The sequence below is a fragment of the Pseudopipra pipra genome, chromosome W (assembly GCF_036250125.1).
Source record: "Pseudopipra pipra isolate bDixPip1 chromosome W, bDixPip1.hap1, whole genome shotgun sequence".
Classification (NCBI taxonomy): Eukaryota; Metazoa; Chordata; class Aves; order Passeriformes; family Pipridae; genus Pseudopipra; species Pseudopipra pipra.
In genome coordinates, this window is record NC_087580.1 from 9,998,823 (window position 1) to 10,009,128 (window position 10,306).

The 10,306-nt window shown below is 51.1% G+C and overlaps 1 pseudogene; it reads left to right on the top strand.

The window, feature by feature from the left end:
* The first annotated feature begins 8,752 nt into the window (after positions 1-8,752).
* On the top strand, positions 8,753-9,817 carry LOC135406097 (olfactory receptor 6C3-like; annotated as a pseudogene).
* Positions 9,818-10,306: the final 489 nt, after the last annotated feature.

Below are 10,306 nucleotides of genomic sequence, written 5' to 3' on the forward strand. Positions count from 1 at the left end.
TGCCCAGCCTTCTCAATATCCCTGACACCAAAACCTTTTCCATAGCCCACACTTCCAGAGGAGTGCCCAGGACACAACACAGGTTGTCCTGGTGGTTGTGGAGAATGAGAAGGGATTTCTTCCTCCAGGCCAACCCCTCCAATTGGATTGGAGTGCAGCTGAAAGGTTCCCTCAGCATTTCCCTGTGCCTCCCTGCCCTGAAGGTTTGTGGCCATCAGGCTGGAGCTGAGGGGGTTGGGCAGGTGCCTGAGGAGGGGGGAGAACAAGGGCTGTGTCCAACTGTGCCAGGAGGGTTGTGCTGGGCAGGGATGAGGAGGCTGCAGAAAACAGTGGCACTGGGGAGGGGAGAGGAGCAGGGGGAGAGACCTTGTGCCTGCCCACGCTGGGCAGGAGCTGCCCCAGGATGGCAGCTCTGAAGCACTCCCAGGATGTCCCTGTGAACAGGAGGGGAAGGCTGGATCTGAAAATGGAACCTGGAAAGCAGAGAGCAGGAGTGTCATGGTGACACTGCAGGAGAGTTGCAGCCCTGGAGCAAGGTGACAGAAGAAGTGCCCCAGTCCATGCCCTGCCCTCAGAAGATCCCAGAACATCCTGGAGATGCTGGAAGGGAGCCCAGCTCTGCTTCACAAGTTCCCAGGGCCTGTCCCTGCCTGTGCTCCAAGGGCTTCCAGCCCCCAGGACTGTGCTCAGAGAGCACTCAGGCCTTACAGCCAGAAAGGGGCTCAGGAGGACAGTGTGGAAGGGGCAAGAGAGCAGCTCTGGGAAGACCAAGCACTGCTGCTCCCTGGCAGTGCTGCTGGGCTGGGATTCTTGTCCCCTTCCCCTTTGCAAATACACCCTGTCCTGCAGTGTGCTGTCCTTTGGGAACAGCTAAGAAGAAGGGTCTTGGACAAAGAAGGCACTGCAGGGTCCTTTATATGGTTTAAATAGTCAGAGAGTACAATTCATCATTTATACATCTCTGGGTCAAAAGGTGAACACTAAATTAGAAGGCGGGTGCATAATAATATTTAATTGCACAGAACTGACAGGGTCAGATCCAGGGATGGGGAGGAGATGGAGGGGGGCTTCAAGTTGGAAAATATGGCAGTGCTGACAAACAGGGAGACCACAGCCAGGTGAGGGAGGCACGTGGGAAAGGCTTTGTGCTGTCCCTGCTCATAGGGGATCCCCAGAGCACAGCCTTTACTGAGCTCGCTCGCTTCTGCTTTCACACATAGAATAGAAACATATTCTTGCAAAAACACTTAGGCATCAGCAGCTGCCTTCAGCCAGACTGCTTTGACCTTGTACTCTTTATATCTCAAGGCTGTAACCATGGGAACTATCTAGTTAGCCTTACTGTTCTGGAAAACGGCCTAACACTCTGTAATCTTTCAAAGCCCTCAAACTTCAGGGGCTTCGTGGGGCTGTGACTTCACCCCACAGCTCAGCACTGCCCAGGATCCTGTCTGATTTCTGAGAGTCCTTGAATTCTTCATCTCTGAGAGGAAAAGACTTTGCATTTAAGTGCTTCTTCCTAAACTGAGAGAACAATTTCTATGTCCCAGTGCCTCCCCAAAGCCCCTGACTTTGTGTGCTTGGTCAAATCCTCCCTGTAAAATACCTTGTGGGGATCTGGAGCTGGGAGCAGGTCTGACCCTGCAAGAGCACGGCATCCAAAGGATGCTGCCCTCCCCTCCAAGGGATTTCTCCTTGCCCACAGCCCTTCTCCCCCAGCCCTGGCAGCAGCTCCCGGGCCGGCTGAGAGCTGCCCCTGGCAGGCAGCAGAGTCCCTGCCCAGCACAGCGCCCTGGGCTGCAGGACCCTGCTCTGCCCCACAGCCCTGGGCACCCCTGGCTGCACCCCCGGCTTCACAGCTCTTCCAAAGTGCCCCAAAACAACTCCTGCTCACCCATCCCATCAGCTGGGGCTGGGCCAGCTTTAGGAGATGCCTCCAGCAGCTGCCCCTGCACTGCCCTGCAGCCACAGACTGCCCGTGTGCAGCCCTGCCAAGATTCCTCCTGCAGGGAGCTCTCAGCCATCCTGCCAGTGCTGAGCCCCTTGAAGCTCTGGCTGTGCCCTTCTGGTGTCCCTGAGCTGCCCTGGCAGTGCCCCCAGCCCTGCTGGGCTGTGCAGAGGAGCTGCTCCTGGGCAGAGCTGTCTCTTGGCAGCGCTGCCCGCTTGCCAGGGGCTCCCTGTGTGCCAGGAGCCCGGCCCAGCTCAGCAGCACAGACACAGCTGTCACCCTCGGGGGCTTTGGGGATGAGTCCCTGAACGTCAGACCCTGAGGAAAGTTGCAGGAACCTCTTGAGAAACCAAAGGGACATTCCAAGTGTAAAGTTTCTGGTCGTGTTAATGGGTCCCACTGAGGGACCCAACTGAGAAAACATCCCCAGAATCTTGTAAAAGCACAAATCTGGAAACGGGGATGACAGGTCAGAGAATCACAGAATCACCAAGATTGGAAGAGACCTTCAAGATCTTCTGGTTGAACTGTCAACCCAGCACCACCAGAATCACCCCTAAACCATATCCCAAAGTGCCACACCCAGACGCCATCTGAACACGTTCAGAGACTCCAACACCTCCCTGGGGCTACTTGTTCCAATGCATAAAAACTCTCTCAGTGAAAAAAAAAAGAGGGTTTTTGAATATCTGATCTGAACCTTGCCCGATGCAACTTAAGGCCATTTCCTCACCTCCTATCACTAAAGGCTTTGCAGAAGAGACCAACCCCCACCCCACTAAAACCTCCTTTCAGGTCATTGTAGAGAGCAATGAGGTCCCCCCTGAGCCTCCCCTTCTCCACACTCAACCAGCCCAGTTCCCTCAGCCGTCCCTCAGCACACATGTTTTCCAGAGCCTTCCCCAGCTCCGTTCCCTTCTCTGGACATGCTCCAGCCCCTCAAGGGCCTTTTTGCACTGAGGGGCCAGAACTGGACACAGCACTCCAGGTGGGGCCTCAGCAGTGCCCAGCACAGAGGGGCAATCAGTCCCTTTGGCCCCACAAGGTCCTGCAGTGTCCCGATGGCCCCTCGATTCCGTGAGGCTCCACAGTGTCCCAGGGTCTCCCTGCTTCCATGAGTTTCCCCAGTGTCCCAGGTTTCCTTTGGTTCCATGAGACCCAGATGTGAAGCCGTGGCCCCTCGATTCCACGAGGTTTTGCAGTGTCCCGATGGCTCCTTTCTGCCCTCAGGTTCTGCACAGTCTCAGGGTTCCTCTGCTTTCAGGAGGTTCCGCAGTGTCCCGATGGCCCCTCGATTCCAGGACGATCCCAAACGTCCCAGGCTTCCTTTGGTTCTAGGAAACCCTGCATGTCCAAATGGTCCCTTGATGCCATGAGTTTTCACAGTGTCCCCATTTTCCCTTGCTTCCATGGGGACCTGCACTGTCACAACGGTCCCTTGATTCCATCAGGTTCCAGTCTCCCAGGGCTTCTTCATCTCCGTGAGACTCCGCAGGGTCACAATGGTCCCTTGATTCTGTCAGATTCCACAGTATCCCAGGATTCCTTTGCTTCCCTGGGCCCTGCAGAGTCACAATGGACTGTTGATTCCATGAGGTTCCACGGTGTCAAAATGGCCCCTTGATTCTGGGAGTTTCCACAACATCCCAAGATTCCTTTGGATCCACAAGGCCCAGCAGTGTCACGATGGCCCCTTGATTCCATGAGGTTCTTCAGTGTGACAATGGCCCTTTGTTTCTATGAGGTTCCACAGTGTCCAAGGATTCCTTTGGTTCCATGAAGCCCTGCAGTGTCACAAGGGGTTGTTGATTCCGTGCAATTCTGCAGGGTCACAAAGGCCACTTGGTTCCACGAGTTTCCTCAGGGTCCCGGGCTTCCCTTGGTTCCATCAGGTCCTGCAGGGTCACAGGCACCCCTTGCTCCCACGTGGTTTCCCAGTGTCCCAGGTTTCATTTTATTCCAGGAGGCCCTGCAATGGCACAATGGCCACACAATTCCATCAGGTTCCCCAGTGTCCCAATGGCCCATTGATTCCATGAAGTTGCAAAATGTCCCAGGGTTTCTTTGCTGCCATGAGGTCCCCCGTGTCACACTGGCCACTTGGTTCCAGGAGATTCTGCAGTGTCCCAGCTTTCCTTCAGATCCATGAGGCCCTGCAGTGTCACAATGGCCCTTTGATTCCAGGAAGTTCCACACTCTCCCAGAATTCCTCTGCTTCCATCAGCTTCGCAGGGTCTCAATAGGCCCTTGACTCTATGAGGTTCCAAACTGTCCCAGGGTTCCTTTGGTTCCAGGAGACCCTGAAGTGTCACAACAGCTCATTGATTCCCTGACTTTCTCTGGTGTCACAATGGCCCCCTTGATCCCAACAAAGGCACCCTATCTAAATTTGTTCTTTGCAAACTGTCCTTGCTGTCACCTCCTGGCAGTGGCTTCATGGCCCCTGTCAGAGCCAGCCCTGTCCCTGCACTGACCCAGCTCTGCTGCCCCACAGATGCTGGATCAGGAGGGGAAGGCCCACGGTGCAGGGCAGTGCACTGGGACTCATCCTGGAAGGGACCTCGGCAGGTTTCTGGGCCAAACCAAAGCACAGCCAGTGCAGAAAGGGACACAGGGATGGGCAGTTTGTGTGCTCTGCCACCTCAGGGGGAGATGTAGAGCTACAGGGGCACCCAGCCCAGGTGGATCCCTCCAGGAGATGGTTCCCAGGTCTCATCTAGGCAGTGGGTGCTCCGGTTTGATGTTCACTGGTGGTTACACCCACCCACACCCACACCAGTCTCATGTGCACACACACCAGTCTCACCAGAGTCTGGCCCCCCAGAGAACACAAGACCCCATCATTTGTGCTTCCCACTCCAGAAAGTGGCACTTGGACCTCCCTCCAAACCCAGAGCACAGAGTTCCCTTGTCCTAAAAAGTTCTTGGCAATGGAGGGATGAAGCAAACGGGACAGACTGTGGGGATCCCTTGCTGGGCATGGCCAGGGATGGGCACTGACCACTCACCTGTTTGCACGTGACCAGTGAATCCGAAAAATCGGCCCGAAAGACTGCTCAGAGACATTCTTTTATCTTTAAGCAGCAAGGTATTTGTTTATTCAACGTTGGGAGCAAGCCAGCTCACACTGGACAAACTTGCTCAACTTGAAAGTGCAAAACTAAGCCATTTTATACACTTTGGATACAGGGTTACCTCATTTATTATACATATTAATAAGTAGGCTGGTCTCTGGGCAGAGTCTTTCCAGACATGCCCAGTCTTCTACTGTGGGGTCTTCTCCTCAAGCCTTCATCCCTCTGGTGTTTGCCATGGACGTCTTCCTCAATTTGACCTCTTCAATCAGGTGACCTGAATTCTTCAAGCTTGCAAAATCCTGGCTCTGGGCCTTCTAGATCTTATTCAAACGTCTGGGTTACCTAATTTATTACTCTGTGTGTACTACTCCTATTCTTTCTATAATAAGGCCTTTGGTCCAGTGACCAGAAAAGAACATGAGATTAACCAGTGCTCCGAAAATGTTCTTCCAGCAAAACAGGTATTGGGATTTCTTAGTAGGCCAAGATATCTCAGTTAACTCTTCCAGGCCAGGCTCCTGTTTCAATCCTCCTTCCGGCCCTTCTTGTGGATGGGCATCACATGAGCCCCTCCACTCATCGGGTCCTCCCTAGTGAGCCAGGACTGATGGTAAATGATGGAAGGTTTCTGCTGAGCTCTCCCTCCAGCTCCCTCAGCACCCTTGGATGAATCCCTTCTGGTCCCATAGACTTGGGAGTGTCTCAGTGGCTCAGCAGATCACCAGCTGCTTCCTCCTGGATTACAGAGGGTCCATTCTGCTCCCTGTCCTTGTCTACCAGCTCAGGGGGCTGGTTGTCCTGAGGATAACAGGCCTTTCTGTTAAAGACTGAGGCAAAGAAGGCATTAAATGCCTTGGCCTTTTCCTCATCCTTGGTGACAACGTTCCCCCCGGTGTCCAATAAAGGATGGAGATTTTCCTGTGCCCTCCTTTTGTTGATGATGTATTATATAAACCCTTTTTATTACCCTTTACAGAAGTAGCCAGATTGAGTTCTAGCTGACCTTTTACCTTTCTAATTTTCTCTCTACATGGCCTAACAACATCCTTGTACTTTTCCTGAGCTGCCTGCCCCTTCTTCCAAAGGTCATAAACCCTTTTTATCCCCCCCAGTCCCAGAAAAGTTCCCTGCTCAGCCAGGCCAGTCGTCTTCCCTGCTGGCTCATCTTGCAGCACACATGGACAGGCTGCTCCTGTGCCTTCAAGATTTCCTTCTTAGAGTATGTCCAGCCTTCCTGAGCCTCTTTGTTATTAAGGACTGTTTTCCAGGAGGCTGTCTCAACCATTTCAGTGTCCTGAACAGGCCAAAGTCCACCCTCCAGAAGTCTAAGGTAGAAGTTTTATTGACCCCTTCCTTACTTCACGCAGAACTGAAAACTCCATCATTTCATGGTTGCTGTGCCCAAGACACCTCTGACCATCACATCTCCCAACAGCCCTTCTCTGTTCAAATCTTTCATCTCTCTTGACCAAGCATTATTCCCTTGCCAAGTCTCCCATCTCCCTTGTCCCCGTTCCCCTTGACCTTCCCAAATCTGCCATCATGTTGGGAGCAGCTTTCTGATGACATTCATGACTTCTGACTCTTTGCCTTCCCACAAATCAGCTGGAGGCTACTCAGTTCCTGTGACAGAAGTGACCTGGCATCCAGAAGGACAATGAGCTCCTGGGCTGCTGGTCCCTGCCCAGTGCACCCAGCAGTCCTGCACCGCTCCTGAGGTACCTGCCTCAGCTCAGGCCTTCCAGCTCGTGCTCCAAAAGAGCTCCCGTAGGTCCTGGGACACTTTTCCCAGTCCCACATGAGGGCTTCAGCTACCCCAGAGAATGCTGGAGGCACTGGTGGCCTCTCTGCAAACAGCTGACTCAAGCCCTGAATGTAGATTTTAGGAAATAGTGGAACCCTCTGACATGAAGACTTCTATGTACTCTCTGGAGAAGTCTTCCTTCCCAGATTCATGAATGTTCTTTATGCAGTCATTTCCCAAACACATTTTCTACCAACAGTTTGAGTGGTGAAACATTGCTCAGAGGTTCTTCTCAGTTGGTATTAGCACATTTTATATCTCTACTTCTTCCTCGCTTTTTTTTTCTTCCTCTCTATTTTTGACGAGCTCTCAAGGAAAAGATTGCTTGAATTGTGGGATAACTCAGATTGGAAGAGTTTCCTTTGCAATGGTCCTTGCACCAGTGTCTTCAATTGGATCAGGTGTGACTTTGGTCACCACTGTTCTGATTAATTCTTATAATCCACCTGACCTGTGGTCCTGCAGGCCCCCTCTGGCATGTGTAAGCATCTTCCAATTTATTCAGGTTTACTCAGCTGTGCAGCAGAAGCTCTACAGGGATCTCTGAAGCCGTCAGATTCTCCCCCCAGGACGGCAATCGCTACATTTATGCCCAAGAAAAGGCCTGGGCACAGCAGGATCTGCCCATCTCTAGGACTGCCTGGACTTCCCTGGAGGGTGTCCCTGGACAGGTCCCACACAATTCAGTCCAACAGCTGATTTGGAAGGGGACTCAAAATTGTTGCTCCTTTTGGAGTTTGTTAATTTTTAAAGGTCTTGACTGAATTCAATCACTTAGTTTCAAGCTGATGGGCTCTCTCAGACCAGTCTCTCCTCTCATCTATGTGGACAATGAGCTGGGACCACTCAGGGGACTAATGACTTCAGTGCTCTGGCTGCACATCAACACAGCTTTGTTTCATTGCTTCAAACCCACCATCCCCTCTTCTCCCCCTGGCATTTCAAATCACCCTCTTTTTGGAGCCATGTGCTCTGCTCCTCTCTGCCTAAAAACAAAATCAAAAGATGAAAGGAAGAATGCCAGTCTTTATTGCACATTTTTTCTCATGTTTCTTTCTGTGAACTGTGAATTTTCATTTAAAAGCATAACAACTTAATTAATCGGAGATTTGAGACTTGAATAATGAGTTTCATCTCCTCCACTGCAGGCCCTTATGGGAACTTGTTTTCTCCAGGCTCCCTCTGTAGTCAGTGGAGACAAGAGAAGGCTCTGGAGGCTGGGTTCTCCCAGTCTAAAACTGGCAGGCAAAGGAAAGGTTACAAATCTCTTCCTGGCACTGTTCTCTTGCTCTGCATTTGGGTTGGAACATTTGAGAGCAATAGCAATGAGCAACTGTATGGCAACAAGTGCCTTTTTGTGCAGACGGGTGTGAGGTGGGACTCTGTGACACACTGTGTGGATCCATAATAAATTTTGGTCATTATTTAGAGTACTAAAAAGACAAGTTATACTTGGTCCCTATTCTGCCCTCCTCTCTCTTTTCCTGAAGAACCAGAGAGTAAGAAGCTGTGGCAGAAAGCAGAGGATTGCAAAATACTTGATATTGCTTATTTTGGAATCAACAGATTCTCAGGGATCCCCAGTGCAAAAGGCAAACACTGCAAAGTAGAAACAAGAGCTTTAAACATGCAGAGTGGATGTGATTTCATGGTTTAGCATCTGTGCAGTAGAAGAGAGGCTTTTGGCACATAGGTGGGACAGATGTTTGCCAGAGGTCTGAGTGAGCTTGGAATTTCCCAGGAATGGGGTGAAATAGCCAACAGCCTCTTCAGAATCCTCTGTTCTGGTGAAAGAATTCTTTGTGAGTATTTGGCAAAGTAGAAATAAGACAACAAAATCTCTGAGGACTCTGAGTGAAATGTGAAACAGAAAAATCAGGGTGTGAGAATTGCTTGAAGGACGATCTCTGTGCTGTACAGGAAGAGTGCAGGAAATGAAAGGAGCAGAGAGGGAAGGACAGAACATTTTGTCCAGCCTGTGAAATTATCACACTTGGTTTTGCCATGTTCCTGTCCCGGCAGGATGAACTGAAATTCAGCATGGGAGCAGCAAATGAAACAGCAGTTACTGAGTTCATCCTAGAGGGTTTCCCAGGGCTTGATCAAAGCCTGCAGCTGTTTCTCTCTGTGATCCTTCTGCTCATGTACCTGACAACAGTGACAGGGAATGCAACCATCATTTTCCTCGTGTGTGTGGATCACCACCTGCAAACCCCCATGTACTTTTTCATTAGCAACCTGGCGTTCCTGGAAATCTAGTTTACATCCTCCACCAGCATTAAATTGTTTGCCATCCTGAGTTCTGATCAGAAAACCATCTCGCTGAGCAGCTGCTTTGCCCAATCCTATTTCTATTTCGCCCTGGGCTGCACAGAGTTTGTCCTGCTTGTTGTCATGTCCTTTGACCGCTGGGTTGCCATCTGCCACCCCCTGCACTACGCTGCCACCATGGAGCCTCAGCTCTGCCTCTGCCTGGTTGTTGCTGCCTGGCTCATCGGCTTCACCCTCCTGAGCTACCGCCTGCTCTTCCTCTCTCAGCTGTCCTTCTGTGGCTCCAACAGGATCCCCCATTTCCTTTGTGACAACTCCCCCTTATTCAAACTGTCCTGCTCTGACACCAGCCTGCTTTGGAAAATAGACTCTGTTTTCTTATCATGTGTCGTGCTGGGTTCCTTCTGTTTAACTCTGGCATTTTACATGTGCATCCTTTTCTGTATCCTGCAGCTTCCAGCAGCCTCTGGGAGGAAGAAAGCTTTTACCACCTGCTCTTCCCATCTCATCACCTTATCCATTGTATATGGGAGCTGCATTGCTCTCTACATGTGTCCTTCAGCAGATGTTTCCTTGAAGACCAACAGAATTGTAGCTTTGCTGAACACAGTCCTGTACCCATTCTTAAATCCCTTCATCTACAGCCTTAGGAACAAGGCTGTGATACTGGCACTGAACAAATCCATTGCCAGTACAATAACAAAGCTTTTCCCCTAATCATGATGCATTTCTGGACATAAATTCCAAGGATCTACTCTCATCTGTTAAACAATAGCAGGGCATATGTGTGTGACCTCCAAACACGGATGCCTCAGGAGATTTGTGCTCTTGTCAGCTTGTGTCAGGTTAAGGGATAAGAAGCTCATCTGCACACACAGACAGGGCACTAACAGTGGGAGGAGGAGTAACTCAGTTAATGCTCTGCCCTGGCTGCTCCATCACTGCAGGGCCATCAGCTCTCCAAGAATCCATCTCCAAACAGAGAGGGCACAGAGGAACAGTGGCAAGTGACAACCCAAATGACAGGCTCTGGGAAATGGACACCATGTCCCAGCTCTTTCCAGGGCTGCCCTGGGAGAGCCATCAGCCCTGTTGTCCAGGTCTGAAACCCCTCAGTCACAGGACTTGAGGGAAGTTGAGGGGAGGACCCCAACCAGTGCAGTCTGTTCTGTCTTCTCATTAAACTTAACTTCTTACTCCTGTGTG